The sequence below is a fragment of the Scyliorhinus canicula genome, chromosome 4 (assembly GCF_902713615.1).
Source record: "Scyliorhinus canicula chromosome 4, sScyCan1.1, whole genome shotgun sequence".
NCBI lineage: Eukaryota > Metazoa > Chordata > Chondrichthyes > Carcharhiniformes > Scyliorhinidae > Scyliorhinus > Scyliorhinus canicula.
This window is the reverse complement of record NC_052149.1, coordinates 231550701-231569565: the sequence shown is the minus strand read 5'-3', so window position 1 is coordinate 231569565 and position 18865 is coordinate 231550701. Positions and strand designations below refer to the sequence as shown.

The window sequence follows — 18865 nt, the reverse complement described above, 5'->3', positions numbered from 1 at the left end:
AGGCTTCACCAATGATATTGCTGTCTCAGGTACCTCCCACACCAATGGTCTTACAGCCTCAACCTGGGTACCGTAATACCCCTAATACCGACTACCACACCGGGATTCTCCCGTTCCCAGCCGCGTGTTTCTCAACGGCGCACTGTTTGCTAGCAGCGAGATTCTATATTCCCGCCGCTTGTCAATGGGATTTCCCATTGTAGCCACCCGACGCTGCCGGGAATCCCGCAGGCGTGAAAAGTGAATCGCAACGACCAGAAAATTCCAGCTAATGTGTTTGGGATTTTCATTGGTGAAACTGGGTTGGTGTTGGTATTGTTCGCATTGCCTTACAGCTAGTTAATGACTCTTACTACAGCGTTTCTGTGGAGCACTTACGGGAAGTCCATCAACCTTTCCATGCTGACGTTGGAGCAATTGCAAAATTGCAATCAATGTTAAGTTTGTGAAGTAGCCGATCCGAATTGTCAATAACCATTGTGCTGACAATGCATCCAACATTCAATTTCTACAGGGAAATAACTAGCTCCTTGACAAAGATCCGGGGCAGATAAGACCACAAGTGAGCAGTTGCCGATTCTCATGCCTGCTTTAATCTGAAAATGAAAATCGCTTATTGTCACGAGTAGGCTTCAATGAAGTTACTGTGAAAAGCCCCTAGTCGCCACATTCCGGCGCCTGTTCGGGGAGGCTGGTACGGGAATCGAACCGTGCTGCTGGCCTGCTTGGTCTGCTTTAAAAGCCAGCGATTTAGCTGAGTGAGCTAAACCAGCCCCTAAATCTGCTCTCTGCCTCTCATTTTTACTCCTGGTTCTGACTACCTTCACGTTTATAAAGCCCTTCCCATGTCCTGAAATTATTTACAGCTTCACAGCGCCAGGCTCCCAGGTTCGATTCCCCGCTGGGTCACTGTCTGTGTGGAGTCTGCATGTTCTCCCCGTGTCTGCGTGGGTTTCCTCCGGGTGCTCCGGTTTCCTCCCACAGTCCAAATACGTGCAGGTTGGGTTGATTGGCCATGCTAAATTTCCCTTAGTGACCAAAAAAAAGGTTAGATGGGGTTATTGGGTTACAGGGATAGGGCGGAAGTGAGGGCTTCAGTGGGTCGGTGCAGACTCGATGGGCCGAATGGCCTCCTTCTGCACTGTATGTTCTCTGTTCTAAGGCAGCTCAGGAGACATGAGCAGGATGAGGCGGCAATTTAACCATTCAACAATGGTTCATACATTTGAAAGGGCTGGCAGGCTGATTAACAAAAAGCTCTGCAATGGAACATAAGAATATAGTGTACCATCTACAAAATGCACTGCAGGAACTCACTGAGGTTCCTAGTTCAGTGCTTTCCTCACTTGTGTCCACTACTGACCAGAAGGGCAGCAGCTACCTGGGAACACCACCGCCTGCAAGTTCCCCTCCAAGTCACTCATCATCTTGACTGGGAAATATATTGGCTGTTCCTTCACTGTCGTTGGGACAAAGTCTTGGAACTCCCTCCCTAACAGCACTGTGGGTGTACCTACACCTCAGGGACTGCAGCGGTTCAAGAAGGCAGCTCACCACCACCTTCTCAAGGTGACGGGTCCTCATTCATGAGTGATGAGCTGCGTCAGTTCCTGCTCAGCAGGGGTATCGCCTCCAGCAGGACAACCAGCTACAACCCCAGGGGAAACGGGCAGATAGAGAGTGAGAACGGGACGGTATGGAGGGCCGTCCAGCTGGCCCTACGGTCCAGGAACCTCCCAGCCGCTCGCTGGCAGCAGCTCCTCCCTGACGCGCTCCATTCCATTCGGTCGCTACTGTGCACCGCAACTAACAGTACACCCCATGAACGTGTTTTTGCCTTCCCTCGGAAGTCCACATCCGGGGTGTCGCTCCCGACTTGGCTCGCAGCTCCAGGACCAGTCCTTCTTCGTAGGCATGTCCGGCACCACAAGGCAGACCCTCTGGTGGACAAGGTACGCCTGCTCCACGTGAACCCCCAGTATGCCTACGTGGAGTTCCCCGACGGCTGCCAGGATACAGTCTCGCTCAGGGACCTGGATCCCTCGGGTGCCAATCCCATGCCCACACTCCTCCCTACCCATGCACCACCCTCCTTTTCCCGGGCAACCCCCGACTTCAGCCCCACAAGGTCCATACCTCCTTCCCCTGCCCACACTAGAGGACATGGAAGATTTCGGCTCGCTCCCGGAGTCATCCCGCCACTGGCCAGCACCAACGCCGCCAGCACCTACGCCGTCATCGCCGACACCACCTGTGCAGACGTCGCCACCACTACTGCGTCGCTCACAACGGAACGTCCGACCGCCGGTCCGACTCAACCTGTGACGGGCACCGGGTTGCCCGATGGACACTTGGTTCCTTTCCCCCCCTCTGTAAATAGATCACGTTTGTGTATTATAGTTTCACGTCACCCCCACCGGACTCACTTTTTACAGGGGGTGAATGTGGTGACCTACCACTGTATATATGTGTGTGTGCTTGCATTAGGGGATGTATGACAGTACCTGTATTACAGGTTTTCCGGTATGCCCCTGCTAGCTAGCTCCGCCCACAGGGAGCAGTATAAATATTCATAAGTTTCCCTGAGATGCCATTCTACAGCTGCAGCCAAAGGAATAGCGTCTCACCGTAATAAAGCCTCTCTTGTACCGAATCGAGTCTTTGTGTGCAATTGTTAGCGCCACATCCATCTGCCATCTCGCCGCCCAAGTCTCCAAACAATCTAAATGCTGCTGTATCCTCTGACAGTCCTCATCGCTATCCGCAATTCCACCAACTTTGTGTCGTCCACAAACTTACTAATCAGACCAGTTACTTTTCCTCCAAATCATTTATATATACTACGAACAGCAAAGGTCCCAGCACTGATCCCTGCAGAACCCTTACGAGAGGAAGTATCCTCTCAGCATCTATCCTGCTCAGATCTTATATGCTTTAAGATAACTAGTATATTAATGGGAAATTATAAATGGCATGGATTTATTTGCACGGTTTACTTTAAGGAAACCTAATTATTCATTGCGACAGAGCCAAACACAAACACCATAGCATGTGGGAAGGCAAAAAGTAAGGGTCAGTCTTCTCTCTCGGCACCAACATGCCTCTGGAAATGCTTTATCCACCGCCCCCCCCCCCCCCTCCCCGGCCCCGGACAGCTTAATATTGAGGATGGGGGAGTGTTCTGTGTGTCAGTGAGCAGAGGGAAGGTTGCCTGCTTCAGAAGTAGCTGCAAATACCTGCTGTTACTCGTAATGATATGTATAGTGTAGGAAGTGTAAAGGGTTAACAAGGTGATGTTCATGTATCTCAACACTAGATGGCACCACAGAGTCGGCATATAAATATACTGTGCCTTCTCGGGTCTGGAAGAAGGGGCGGGATTCCCTGATCCTGAGGCTAAGTGTTGACACCGTCGGAAACCCCGTTGGATTTCTCGACGGATCAGGATCAGCAATTCATGCCCCTACAGGAGGCCAGCACGGCGCTGGATCGACCCACGCGCTCCAGCTGCTGATCCTGGCATCAACTGGGTGCCGCAGGGTCCGCGCATGCGCAGTGGCTCCCTTCTCCGCGCCGGCCGCAATGCAACATGGCGCAGGGCTACAGGGGCCGGCGCGGAAGAAAGTAGGCAGGGAGACAGAGAGGCCGGCCCGCCGATTGGTGGGCCCCAATCCCGGGCCAGGCCACAGCGGAGCCCCCCCCCCCCCTCCCCCAGGGTCGAAACCCCCTCCCCCCCACACAGGCCGCCCCTGGACCCTTCCACACCGAGGTCCTGCCGGCTGAGAGCAGGTTACAATGGCGCCGGTGGGACTCGGGTTTTTTGCGATGGCCGCTCGGCCCATCCCGGGGCTGAGAATCGGCGACCAGCCGCTTAGAGCAGCCCCTGACCGGGGCTGCGCCGACCACACCGGCGCCGATTCTCCGCTCCGTGGAGAATCGCGTCCCGACATCGGGATAGCGTGGCGCGATTCGCGCCGGCTGTGGGGATTCTCCGGCCTGGCCCTGGGCTGAGAGAATCCCGCACAGGATGTTGGAGCAGGGTTGAGATATGGGGCTGGATTCTCCATTTTGCCGGAAACCCCATTAACCAGCCGGCGTAACGGAGAATCCTGCTGGCCTGCTGAAACAGAAATGTGGCGCGGTGGGGCGGGAATCCGGCCCATGGGGTTAGTTGTATCAGAGAGATATTCTTTTTTTTTAAATAATTTTTATTGAAAAATTTTGTATTTATATAACAACGAACAGCAATAAAATACCAACAATAACAATAACAATAACAGTCATAAACATTCGCCCAACCTCAATGAACAACAAAACATATTAACAACAAATTAAATTAATACAATATTAACCATAGGAAAAATAGAAAAAATAAAGAACACCCTCCTTCCCCCCCCCCCCCCCCACCCCCCCCCCCCCCCCTCCCCACCCCCCCCCCCCCCCCCTCCCCGGGTTGCTGCTGCTATTGACCAAGATACCTATCTTTGAGCCAGAAAGTCCAGAAAAGGCTGCCATCGTTCATAGAACCCTTGTACTGATCCTCTCAGGGCACATTTGACCCTCTACAGTTTTATAAATCCCGCCATGTCACTGATCCAGGTCTCCACACTTGGGGGCCTCGTATCCTTCCACTGCAGCAAGATCCTTCGTCAGGCTACTAGGGACGCAAAGGCCAAAACACCGGCCTCTTTCGCCTCCTGCACTCCCGGCTCCGCCGCAACTCCAAAAATCGCGAGTCCCCATCCTGGCTTGACCCTGGATCCAACCACCCTCGACACCGTCCCCGCTACCCCCTTCCAGAATTCTTCCAGTGCTGGGCATGCCCAGAACATATGGGCATGGTTCGCAGGACTCCCCGAACACCTGGTGCACCTGTCCTCACCCCCAAAGAACCTATTCATCATGGTCCTGGACATGTGGGCCCGGTGCAGCACCTTAAATTGGATGAGACTAAGCCTCGCACATGAAGAGGAAGAGTTAACCCTCTCCAAGGCATCCGCCCAAGTCCCGTCTCTATCTGCTCCCCTAGATCCCCCTCCCATTTAGCCTTCAGCTCCTCCACTGACGACTCCTCCACCTCCTGCATTACCTTATAAATGTCACCTTCCCCTCTCCGACCCACACCCCCGAAAGCACTCTGTCCATCGCCCCCCGCGAGGGCAGCAAAGGAAATTCCTCCACCTGTCGCCTAGCAAACGCCTTTACCTGCAAGTATCTGAACATGTTCCCATGGGGAAGGCCAAATTTATCTTCCAGTTCCCCCAGGCCCGCAAACCTCCCGCCAATAAACAGGTCCCTCAATTTACTGATGTCCCACCCTTTGCCACCCCCTAAATCCCCCATCCTGGTTCCCCGGGATGAACCGATGATTGACACCCAATGGAGCCTCGATCGAGCCCCCCGTTTCCCCCCTATGCCGTCTCCACTGTCCCCAGATTCTTAGGGTCGCCGCCACCACCGGGCTCGTGGTAAACCTCTTAGGAGAGAGCGGCAACGGCACTGTTGCCAAGGTACCCAGGCTCGTACCTCTACATGACACCATCTCCATTCTTTTCCACGCCGCCCCCCCCCCCCCCATCACCCATTTACGCACCATTGACACATTGGCCGCCCAATAGTACCCCAAAAGATTGGGCAGCGCCAGCCCGCCTCTACCCCTCCCTCGCTCCAGGAAAACCCTCTTCACTCTCGGAGTCGCATGCGCCCACACAAAGTTCAAAATACTGCTCGTCACCCTCCTAAAGAAGACCCTGGGGATAAAGATGGGCAGGCACTGAAAGAGGAACAAGAACCTCGGAAGCACCGTCATTTTGACGGACTGTACCCTCCCCGCCAATGACAATGGCAACATGTCCCACCTTTTGAACTCCTCCTCCATCTGATCCACAAGCCTGGTGAAATTACGCTTGTGAAGAGTCCCCCAGTCCCTGGCCACCGGTACCTAAAACTCTCCCCTGTCCTCTTAAGCGGGAGCCTACCAATGCCCTCCTCCTGGTCCCCAGGGTGCACCACAAACACCTCACTCTTGCCTAGATTTAGAGAGATATTCTGGATTTCTGTAGCATTGATTTAATACTATTCTTTTCTTAGCTATTAGCAAGATGTGCATATCATGTAAAGTAGTGTAAATAAACTAGCTTTGTTTGAAATACATAGCTTGATGTTCTTTGTCCGCACTACGACTTTTAGCCACCTTGAGGGACTCCACAAGGAAAATCATCGCTCAACTTTGCAGCTCCAGAGACTGAGAGCATATCTGCAGAAAGGTACCTTTCTAGGATGCAGTCAGACCTGGGGTTTAGAGTCCCAGTGATGGATTAATTTCAATGTATGTGTTTTGATCCACAATTGACCCAAGATTCTGGTTACATGTCAGGGTAGGTTTTCTCATTACCTTTCTAGTACTGGGTGCACCCGTCGCTAGCGATATCAGTCCGCCAAAGAAGGCGGCCAAGAAACTTGGACGGGGTGGGTTAGGCTGAGGTAGGTGCTGGGAGCCACGTTGCCGGGTACAGCAGGAAGCCAAGCAGTTTAAAATGTTAAATATACTTCCCAAATCGTTGGGGGTCCTGGCAACATATGGAGCACCCACACCCTCAAACGCTACATGGTGATCCATTCCCGAGACTACTCCAATGTGCCCCTGGCCGGTCTTGCACATTCTGCTCTTGAGGTCATCCAAACTCTGCCTTGACACACGCACTGTTGTTCAAGATAGTTGACTGAAGAATAGAGCCTGCTTTTATTACAATGGGACTGCGCTGCAACAACTCCAGTTTTGGGTCTGAAAGTCTAGAAGCGAAATGCAAGAGGCAACATTCCTTGCCAAGGGTAATCAATCCCTCGCTTTTCCACTTGGCAGCCTATCGAGATGTGACGAAAATATATCTTGTAGCTCAGTGTCACACTTGAAAGCATCACCTTGATAAGACTTCAACAGTATACAATGAACGTGTAGCATCTTTATAAAAAAGAGTTGGCTGTTTGTTCTCTTTAGTAAACTTTCTTGGGCAACAGTGATTGATCGCTAATTGTACTCGTAAAGTGTCTAACTGAGGAGGTACCAGATTAAATTCTCTTCTGGTCAGTTGGACGGTGAGCCACGTTAAACAAAGCTGTTATTTTCCATCTGGCAGTGAGCAGGAACACCTATTGTGTTTTTGTTTTCTGGCAGCACGCGTGGCTAAGCACTGTAGCTTCACAGCGCCAGGGTCCCAGGTTCGATTCCCCGCTGGGTCACTGTCTGTGCGGAGTCTGCAAGTTCTCCCGGTGCCTGCGTGGGTTTCCTCCGGGTGCTCCGGTTTCCTCCCACAGTCCAAAGACGTGCAGGTTAGGAGGACTGGCCGTGCTAAATTGCCCTGAGTGTCCAAGAAAGGTTAGGAGGGATTATTGGGTCGCGGGGATAGGGTGGAAGTGAGGGCTTAAGTGAGTCGGTGCAGACTCGATGGGCCGAATGGCCTCCTTCTGCACTGTATATTCTATGTTCTATAACTAGCTTGGCACAACTCAATACCTTGCAGAGGGCATTGAAAAGGCAACCACATAGTTCTGGAGTTATAAGTAGGCCAGACCGGCTAAAGGTGGCAGATTTCCTCCCCTCATGCATGATCCTTCTGATCCAGTCGTTTCATGATCATTGTGACTGAGACGGACAGTCCATTGCAGATTTATTAACGAGCTGAGTTTGAACTTGCCCAGCAGCCATGAGGGGATTTGAGCTCTTGCCTCCAGAGCATGATTACTAGTCCAGGAACATTGGCCGGAATTCTCCGTCGTTGGGATTTTCTGTTCCGGCCGGTAGCGCACTCTCGCCCACGGTTCTCCTGGAGGTGTGGGGCGGCTTCAGTGGGAAATCCCACTGACAAGCGGTGGGATGATAGAATCCAGCCACCAGCGGACGGCGCGTCGCCGAGAAACCCGTGGCTGGGGTTGGGGGGGGGGGGGAGAGATTGGAGAATCCCGTCCATTATCTCTGCATTGGGATTAGGTCTCTGCAGTGAAGCAGCCTCTGAATGAAGAATGATCTCCTCATCTCAGTCCTAAACGATCGGCCTCTTATTCTGAGATTCTGGCCAGGATTCTCCGAGCCTCCCCGCCGCAATCGCGCCCGACGCTGGGGCGGAGAATGGGGCATCGGACCCGCGACGCCTTCGCACGATTCTCCGGCGACCGGAGAATCGCCGCCAGTCCCATGCACGCGGTCGACGCGGCGCCAGTCGGGGGCCGTTGAAAGAGGCCCCCGTGGCGACTCTGTGCCGGCAACTGGCCGAGTTCCCGCCGCCGTGGTTGTAAGATGGCTCCACCCGGTGGGAGCTCGGAGTCGTGGCTGCGGTGGCCGTCCTGGTGGGGGTGGAGGGATCCGTCACTGGGGGGGGGGGGGGGCCTCCGTGACAGCCAGACCCGCGATCGAGGGACATCGATCGGCGGGCACGCGTGATCTGCGTGGGGGGGGGGGGGGGGGGAATCTACTTCTTCGGTGCCGGCCTGTTGCTTGCACGGACCCAGGCCGGAAGTGCAGGGCCCCGTATCGGCAGCCGGAGCTGCGCGGAGCACTCCGGAGGATCATCCCGGATCTTCTGGAAAAAAGCCCGGAGTGATTCGTGCCCGCTTTCTTGCGGGCGTGGGGACATCGCCCCATTATTGCAGAATCCCGGCCTCAGTGTCCCCCCCCCCACAACCCCATGTTTTAAATTGCCCGACCAACTCATTATCTACCCCGTCTTGGCCCCTTCAGAATCTTTTATGTTTCAATGAGATCGCCTCTCATTTTTCTAAATGCCAGAGAATAATGAACTCATTGGACAATCCTCTCACCCTGGAAACTAAATTAGTGAACCTTTGATGTGCCACGTCCAATGAGCAAGTAAATCCATTTTTAAACGCGGAGACCAAAATTGCACACATTTCTCCAGACGTACAATTGTAGCAAGACTCCCTGATTCCTGTACTCCAATCCCCCCTGCACTAAGGCCAACATACCATTCACCTTCCTTGACAACTTTCTGCGTTTCTTGTGCAAACACGCCCACATCTCTCTGAACACCAACATTTTCAAGTTTCATAGTGTTCAAAGATATCACCAGTAGACACAGTCCAATTTAACTTGGGAAATGGCTCTCGGTGGCAATGAAACAGGTTCCTGTCCTGCTTTGGGAGGGAAGTTGAGCAGTGTTGCTTGCATTTGCTCTTACTGTTTCCTTTCGGAGTGGAAAGACTAGCTCTTGACAAACTGATTGAAGAATTCATCCAGGGCTTTCAAGCAAGGCGGAATGAATCCTCAATTTGTACACCAGCCGATGATATTTTTACTGCTGATACGTAATTCCTCCATTCAGTATGTGGCGGATATCATTTTGAAATGTGGAAAAATCTGGTTAAACAATTAACTGGAACAAATTGTGCTCCCAGCTGCTTTATAGCATGTGCAGTGATAAATTTGATTTGATTTCGATTGTGCTTTCCCCGAGGAGCTGTATACTTAAGACTGATGATTGTACCAAATGTGCAGGTATTAGTTGGAATTAAGTTTAAACCGATAATTTTATAATAATAACAATCTTTATTGTCACAAGTAGGCTTACATTAACGCTGCAATGAAGTTATTGTGAAAAGTCCCTAGTCGCCACATTCCGGAGCCTGTTCGGGTACACAGAGGGAGAATTCAAAATGTCCAATTCACCTAACAGCACGTCTTTCGGGACTTGTGGGAGGAAACCGGAGCACCCGGAGGAAACCCACGCAGACACGGGGAGAACGTGCAGACTCCGCACAGACAGTGACCCAAGCCGGGAATCGAACCTCCCTGTGTCTGTGTGGGTTACCTCCGGTTTCCTCCCTCAATCCAAAGATGTGCAGGTTAGGTGGGGTTATGGGTTTGCGGGGATCGGGCGGGGGCAGTGGGCCTCGGTGGGGTGCTCTTTCAGAGTAGATGGGCCGAATGGCCTCCTTCGACGCAGTTGGAACCCTATTCTATTCTCAAGGCTTCTATTTTAAAATGGAATCGAACCTGGGACCCTGGAGCTGTGAAGCAACAGTGCTACCCACTGTGCTATGCCGTGCCGTCCATTTGGATTTGGAATCTTACAAAGGAGAGTATTGTCAGATTGTAGATAGAAATCCAATAGGTTGACTAATTGTCCTTTAATGAAGGGAAGCTGCCATCATTACCTGTTAATATGTGACTCCTACCCCATACCAACATGCTGACTCTCAACTGCGATTTCAACTGGCCTTGCAAACAGTTCAGTCGGGATAACTCGATACCAGCAGTTCAAGACGGTCCCAGCACCATCTTCGCTGGGCAATTAGGAATGGGCAAATTGTGTTGGATTTTCCTGCAGCTCCTACACCCTGAGAGTGAAGTAAAAGGTTTTTGTTGAGTTTATCCCAAGCAGCTCGTGACTACTGCACTTCACGCTCTGTTGCCGTTGACGCACACCAGGATAAATATCAACAGCGGCTGGAGGACCATCAACACGGTGGAAGACTCTCTTTGGGCTTGCCCCAAACTTTCTGCTCTTCCCGCGCAGAGAGTTATCCAAGTGCTGCCCTTTATGGAGCTGGGCACGTTTCTGGGAAGGGAGGGCATGTAAAATAGGGTGGATGGGTGCCCCCCCCCCCCACTGCCCCAACGCAGTCCCACCCACCATAATGTGGGGGTTGAGGTGGGTGGATGGCGGCATTGACCCACCCACCATGATTGAATGGCGGAGTAGACTCGATGGGCCGAGTGGCCTAATTCGGCTCCGATGTCATATGGTATCATAGTATCATAGAATTTACAGTGCAGAAGGGGGCCATTCGGCCCATCGAGTCTGCACCAGCCCTTTGAAAGAGCACCCTACCTAAGCCCACACACCCACCCTATCCCCGTAACCCAGTAATCCCACCCAACCCAACCTTCTTGGACACTAAGGGCAATTTAGCATGGCCAATCCACCTAACCTGCAGATCTTTGGACTTATGGTCTGAAATACGTTCTCCAAAGGGTGGGACGAAAGGAGGGTGCGCTATCTTTGGGGTTTCCCTTCGCCAATTGGGGTGTGCCCCCCCCCCCCCGAGATCAGGCCCTCCCCTTTCTTCTTACCCACACATAGACTTAAACCCATCACCCCCCCTACCCTCGTGCCTCCTTCCCTGACGCCCAAATCCACCCCCCCCCCCCCCACCCCCACCTGCCTCCCGCACCCATGGGGTCTTCTTTCTCTCTTCCTTGCAGTCCCAACAGTGCCCACTAAGGCACAGTTAGCATTGCCGGGACTAATGGAGTTACGGTCATTATCCAAAACTCGCAGCGAGGGGCGTAGGTCTCGCTTTAAGATTCCTTCTTCAATTGCCATGCAGTAGGCTTCAGAGTCAGGGCTATAAGAACAGTCAGTCTGTCGAAACAACTTATAACTATATACACAATAGTGGGCACAGATATGGAGCTGACTCCACCCTAGGCCTTGACACATCTCTGTACAGTATTGTATTCAGTTCCACATTAACCCCGTATACTCCAAAACCTACAATTACACCATTCGGTCCTTGTCACTGTCTAAGACCCCTCAGCCAGAGTGACATGAGGGGAGGGGGATTGTATTGAACACCCTCGGGCTGTATGTTCGACACAGAATGAATCTTGCAAATGTCAACTGTAATTGTAAATGTAGGAGCATGAAAATGAAATGAAAATGAAAATGGCTTATTGTCACGAGTAGGCTTCAATGAAGTTACTGTGAAAAGCCCCTAGTCGCCACATTCCAGCGCCTGTCGGGGGAGGCTGGTACGGGAATTGAACCGTGCTGCTGGCCTGCTTTAAAAGCCAGCAATTTAGCCCAGTGTGCTAAACCAACCCCTGGTAATGAAGTAAAAGTTTTTAAAAACAAATCTAGGGGCAGCACGGTGGCGCAGTGGTTAGCACTGCAGTTTCTGAAGAAACTGACTTGCTTTACACCTGATATAATGTCAACTTTGAACAGTCGTGTAATGTACTTTTAGTGATTTCATGAATCCGTTATACTTTTGGGGGGAAAAAAATGAAGTAAAAGTTTTTTAAAACAAATCTAGGGGCAGCACGGAGGCGCAGTGGTTAGCACTGCAGTCTCACGACGCCGAGGTCCTGGGTTCGATCCTGGCCCTGGGTCACTGACCCTGTGGAGTTTGCACATTCTCCCTGTGTTTGCGTGGGTTTGGCCCCCACAAGATGTGCAGGGTAAGTGGATTGGCCATGCTAAATTGCCCCTGAATTGGAAAGAATTAATTGGGTACTCTAAATTTATTTTTAAAAAACAATCTAATTGTGATGCCCCAAATGCTGCCTGAGCTGAGGTCAATGAATGGGTACAAACCAAAGGACACTCAGAGACACCTTTGGCAGAGAAGAAGGCCGTTCGGCCCACCAAGTCCCTGCTAGCTCTCTGTGATAATCCAGTCAGTCCCATCTGCACCCCCCCCCCCCCACCCCACCCCTGCCCCCCAATGACGTTGCAAGTTTATTGCCATCAAGCACCCATCCGATTTCCTCCTGAAACTGTTTATCACTTCTGCATCTTCCATCACTTCTGAAATATATCTGAGTGTGCGGTTTGAAATCTCACTTTGAGTACATTGTGACGTCGCCAGCCCTACTTTCAAGGAGCGTCCAACATGAAAATGGGAGATGTACAATTTTTCTCAACGGAGCTCCCAATTAAATCAAAGTGGGGTTGGCAGGGGAAGGGGTGGGGGGCGGGGGGAGGGGGGGGGGGGATGCTGGGGGAGGGGAACCGCCAGTTTTAACATTGGAGCCACAGTGGCTCATTCAACCATTCTGAGACCCGCCCTGATTTCTGACCCTGGGAAAGTACAGGTTAAAACAATCAACCCCGATATCTTCCAGCAAAAAAAAATCTATTTTCATCGGCAAATGTAGGCCTACCTGTGACAATAAAGATTATTATTAAAATGATCAGGGGCTGGAGGAGGGGTAAATAGGGGAGAGAACCATTACTTACGGCCAGTGTTCAAAACAGTGGGAGCAGAGCTCACGCGGGGGTTTTTACAGTAATTTTGTTGCAGTGTTGAGAGGGGTTGGTTTAGCACACTGGGCTAAATAGCTGGCTTGTAATGCAGAATAAGGCAGCAGCGTGGGTTCAATTCCCGTACCGGCCTCCCAGAACAGGGGCCGGAATGTGACGAACAGGGGCTTTTCTCAGGAACTTCATTGAAGCCGACAAAAGAAAGCTGATTGGCCACGGTGATGAAGGGGTTAAGCCTGGAGCTTCTGTCATGTCTGCAAGATGCCCTCTAGTGAGTGTTGTGGTCTCGCTGCCTGCCTGCCTTTCCCTTTGTGCGGAGAGCAAGGCCCTCCTCGCATTTCTCCTCAGAGTTTGTGAGAGAGAAAGAGAGGGAAGGACAGGAGAGAGGGGGAGGGAGAGACTGAACGGGGAACGGGAATACCTCAGGGTCAACGCCAGCGTGGCCGCCTCCTGCAAAGATTAGCCGGTTGGGAGGTGAGTGGCCGTCTTCATGCACTGAATCTTGCTGATGAATGGCTGGTCTCCGTACGTGTGTGTGTGTGTGTCTGTGTTCTGGAGGCCTGAATGGTCTTTGGCTGCCCGCTCGCCCCAGAAAAGCAGTCAAATGAGCGATGAATAACCCAAAACCCGACTGGCTCAACAGAAAACAGGAACGGGAAAGCTAGCAGGAGATTGAAACGGCGAGTGGGGCGGCGAGGGGGAAAGAGAGTGAGCCTCGGGGGGGCTGCAGTGTGCAGTATGGAACAGCCAGTTAGATTCTGTACCGAGGAGGCACAATGCTCGGATAGCTGTGGTTCTTAAAGCAAGCTTTAAACGCACACAGTCAGCGAGCACGGCAGAGCAGAGAGTCAGGCGCACTGAGCAAGTAGTTTTCCCAGTAGAACTGTCGTTCTTGAGGGAGAGACCGTTAATGTTTCATGTCAAAGACCGTTTGTCAGACGTGGGACAAGTTGGTGATGTAACAGGTTTCAAGCAAGTACATGGGGCAAGGAAAGGTGGGGTGGGGAGGGAGGGAGGGAGGGAGGGGGGAGAACAACAAGGAAGGTCTGTGGCGAGGAAGGCAGGAGAGATTAACGACACAGGGGAAAATGCTGAAAGGCAAAAAGAGATGGCCATGGGGCGCAGGGGCCGCAGGAGGGGTAAATAGGGGAAATGAAAAAATGAAAATGAAATGAAAATCGCTTATTGTCTCAAGTAGGCTTCAAATGAAGTTACTCTGAAAAGCCCCTAGTCACCACATTCTGGCGCCTGTTCGGGGAGGCTGGTACGGGAATTGAACCGTGCTGCTGGCCTGCCTTGGTCTATTTTCAAAGCCAGCGATTTAGCCCTGTGCTAAACCAGCCCCTATCATTAAGATCGTTTCATTACTTACGGCTGGGATTACGCGGGGATTTTTACAGTAACTCTGTTGCAATGTTGAGAGGGGCTGGTTTAGCACAGTGGGCTAAACAGCTGGCTTGTAATGCAGAACAATGCCAGCAGGGCAGGTTCAATTCCCGTACCGGCCTCCCCGAACAGGCGCTGGAATGTGGCGACTAGGGGCTTTTCACAGTAACTTCATTGAAGCCTACTCGTGACAATCAGCGATATTATTATTATTATTATTATTATGTAAGCCTACTTGTGACAATATAGATTATTATTATTCAATTCGTCACCTCAGTATTGAGTCCGGAAGGCTGTAAAGTGCCGAATCAAAAGATGAGGTTCTGTCCCTCGCGCTGTGCCTTCAGGAACCCGAGGACAGAGAGGTCAGTGTAGGACCGGGGTGGAAAATGGAAACGGCAGCAGGCCGGGTGCTGGGGATCACACCTGTGGGCCAAAGGAAGGGGTTCGCCTGAGCTGCATTTGGTCCCCGCTCGTGTCGAGGAGGCCACATCGGTTGGCGGACAGTACAGCACCCTGAAGCAAAGTGAAAGTAAATCGCTGATTGCCTTGGGAAGAAGTGTTTAAGGCCTTGGGAGGTTGGCAGAAGGATAGGTCAGGTGTCACATGAACCACGCCTTCACCCGATGTTTTCGTGGGAAGGGGTGGGGATAATGGGGGAAACCGAAGCGTGGACCAGGGTGTCAAGGAGGGAACATTCCCTTCAGAAATGCTGAAGGGGGAGGAGCAGGGAAGATGTGTTTGGCGATGGCTGGGGCTGGAGGTGGCAGAAATGGCTGAGGATGGTCTGTTTAACATGGAGGCTAGAAAGTGAGGACACGAGGAGCGAATCACGGCTCTGGGGTGGCAGTGAAGGGATGTGAGCAGAAACGCTTGAAATGGAATGGCACGGTGGCACAGTGGTTAGCACTATTGCTTCACAGCGGCAGGGACCCGGGTTCAATTTCCAGCTTGGGTCACGGTCGGTGCGGAATCTGCACGTTCTCCCCGTGTCTGCGTGGGTTTCCTCCGGGTGCTCCGGTTTCCTCCCGCAGTCCAAAGATGTGCAGGTTAGGAGGATTGGCCGTGATAAATTGCCCTTAGTGTCCAAAAAGGTTAGGTTGGGTTACGGGGATTGGGCGGAGGTGTGGGTTTGGGTAGGGTGCTCTTTCCAAGGGGCTGGTGCAGACTCGATGGGATGAATGGCCTCCTTCTGCACTGCAAATTCTATGGTTCTATTCTTCTATGAATGGACCGAGTCAACCACCGTGAGGCGGAGGATGCGCTTCGAGGTGAAATCACGTTGGTACGGGGGGAATAGCAGCAAATAGTCCAGTGAGTATGGGAGGCTGCTGGGGTGGGAAGGGCCACCCTATTGTGGTTCTGGGAGGGGATGAAGGGGTGGGAGCAATAATTGTGCGAATGAGAACGCACACATTCCAGGGCTCTGTCAACCACAATGTCAGGGGAAACAACAGGATTCTACCAGGAAGGTGATGTCACCAGAACTGTCAATGCTGAACAAGATCAGCCAAGCAGAGGAATGTGGCGGAAGATGGGGACAGGATGGGTCTCTGTTTACACACCAACCTACGGATTAGGAGAGAAGGGGGCCATTTGGCCCCTCGAGTCTGCTCCTCCATTCAGTAAGGTCGCGGCTGATCTGAATGTGGCTTCAGCTTCACATTCCCAGCTTCCCATGTAAACTTCCAATAATATTCAATAGGGAATTTTAAACTCCAGAACTTTGCAATAAATACTTCCAATTACATAGCATCTTATTCCATTGTCCAAATTCCTTAACGTCTCGCCCAAGAGCTTTTTATCAGACTGTGTGTGTGTGTGTGTATCCATTCTGCAATACCTTTCAAATAGCCCTGAGATTATTGTCCATTAGCTGTGAATTTATTGTCTCGTTAACTTGTAATATTTCAGTGCTCTTGGCTGAGAGAAAAATCTTGTCCAGGGCAGCAGAAGGAATTTCTGTTGTTCTGAAAGTTGTGCCTTTGTCCCTGAGCCTCGGTGGTTGCAGTTTGGACTGTCACAGGTTCGAGACCCCCTCCACCCCCGTCTCCGCCCACAGTGCCAGCTGACTTGTAGGAGTCGTCGTCTTCGGTGCAACGTTAAACCGAGGCCATGTGGCCATTCAGGGAGATGTAAAAGACTCCGCAACACGATTCAAAGAGAGCAGGGAAACCATCACCTGCCCCCCTGACCACGATTCGTTTCTCAATGGCACAAATGGATGATCCGGTCATTTGCCTTCCTCCCGTTTGTGGGAGTTTGCTGCCTGCAAATTAATTGCCACGTTTCATAAAGTCATGGTCCGGCGACCTCCGACCTCGCTGGCGGCTGGGAATGTCTGGTCCCGCTGATTGTCTGGGAATGTCTAGTCCCGCTGAATATCTGGGAATGTCTGGTCCCGCTGATTGTCTGGGAATGTCTGGTCCTGCTGAATATCTGGGAATGTCTGGTCCCGCTGATTGTCTGGGAATGTCTGGTCCCGCTGAATGTTTGGGAATGTCTGGTCCCGCTGAATGTTTGGGAATGTCTGGTCCCGCTGAATGTTTGGGAATGTCTGGTCCCGCTGATTGTCTGGTCCCGCTGAATGTTTGGGAATGTCTGGTCCCACTGAATGTTTGGGAATGTCTGGTCCCGCTGAATGTTTGGGAATGTCTGGTCCCGCTGAATGTTTGGGAATGTCTGGTCCCACTGAATGTTTGGGAATGTCTGGTCCCGCTGAATGTTTGGGAATGTCTGGTCCCGCTGAATGTTTGGGAATGTCTGGTCCCGCTGAATGTTTGGGAATGTCTGGTCCCGCTGAATGTTTGGGAATGTCGGGTCCTGCTGAAAGTGTATGGAGTTTCGGCTGGAATGCCAAATTCTCCGTTCCCGCTTGCAGCAGGGCGGCAACGGACGAGATCGGAGAATCCCAACCATGGAGCCTTACAGCACAACAAGTGGCCCTTCAGCCCATCGTGTCTGTGTCGGTCATCAAGCACATATTTACTCTAATCCCATTTAACAGCACTTAGTCCGTAGCATTGTGTGCTGTGGCATTTCAAATGCTGATCTAAATACTGTGAGGGTTCCCGCCTCTCCCACCCTTTCAGGCAGCGAGTTCCAGACTCCCACCACCCTCTGGGTGAAAAAGGTTTCCCCTCACACCCGCTCTAAGTTTCCTGCCCCTAACCTAAATCTATGCCCCCTGGTTCCTGACCCCTCCATACATGGAAAGGTTTTCCCTATCTTCCCTATCTATGCCCCTCATAATTTTGTACACCTCAATCAGCTCCCCCCCCCCACCCCCCTCCCCCCCCCCCCCAGCTCTAAAGAAAACAACCCCAGCCCACCCAGTCTCTCTTGATAGCTGCAACACTCCAGCCCAGGCACCATCCTGGTCAATCTCCTCTGCACCCTCCCGAATGCAATCACATTCCTACAGTGCGGTGACCAGAACTGCACACAAAGCTCCAGCTGTGCTCTCACGAATGTTTTATACAACGCCATCATAACCTCCCTGCTCTTCTATTGTGTGCCTTGGCTAATAAAGGCAAGTGTCCCATATGCCTTCTTATAGTTTCCTTGAAGATTTAGAATACATCATTACCCTTGAAACACGGGGGTTACATAACTATGCCCATTTGTTCGTTTTGCTTTTTAAAATTTGCAGTTCAGTGTCTGCTCTGAACGATGGCATCTCTGACAGCACAGCATTGGCTGGTTTAATATTGTGAAAATCCTCTGGCGTTAGAGGTGCCACCCTGTTGTTCTGTTTGCCTGTTCAGTAGATAGGATTGAAACCCATTGCCTTCTGTGTGAGTGGAGCGATTACTTACCATTCCACCAACCTGAGACAGTGCTGAGAAATTCTGCCTTTATCAAGACGCCCGTGTTTGGAGCAACAGTTAATAAACATCAAAGTGTTTCATTTGAGGCCCTTTCGAAAGAAGGATTCAGGTAATATGTAAGAACCAGGCTCATCCCGCAAAATGCCAGTTGGGACTTGGGCTGGAATTTTATTTCACATTGTGTGGCAAGGCTGCCAGATGGCCTCTCTCCAGGTTTAACTGGGATTCGCTCTCCTCTTTACATCCCCTGTACCCGATGGAGGCCCTTACCAGCGATGTTCGCCAACCCTGCTTCTTTCCCCGCGCCGCCACCACACCCACCCTTGGCCTGACGATTACAGCCTCCCCCCACCCACTCCCCCCCCCCCCCCCCCCAACTCCTTCTCACCAGGGCCTACCTGTGTAGTCCCAACTTAGCTCAGGATCAGGCCTCTATTGCTGCTCCTCATGGCAGATTGCTGCAGTTCCAGCAATCGCCACGACTCCCAGTGGCGCTGCTGTGACTACAAAGCTGTCAGCCATCTGATTAGATATTGAGCTCCTCGATTTGAGAATTCAGGGCCGGGATTCTCCGAGCCCGTGCCGGGTCGGAGAATCAGCGGCGGGGGGGGGGGGGGAGGGGCCGAGAGTCCCGCCGGCATGGTTCAG

The 18865-nt window shown here is 52.0% G+C and overlaps 1 protein-coding gene across 2 annotated transcripts in view; it reads left to right on the top strand.

Annotated features, from left to right (window-relative positions):
* Window positions 1-13260: 13260 nt before the first annotated feature.
* The window catches only part of ndst1b (N-deacetylase/N-sulfotransferase (heparan glucosaminyl) 1b), a 266179-nt gene continuing 260574 nt past the window's right edge, over window positions 13261-18865 (top strand). For both annotated transcript variants that reach the window (XM_038796232.1, XM_038796233.1), the window contains exon 1: window positions 13261-13475. The gene's annotated coding sequence lies outside the window, so the exon portion shown is untranslated. The remainder of the gene's footprint in view (window positions 13476-18865) is intronic.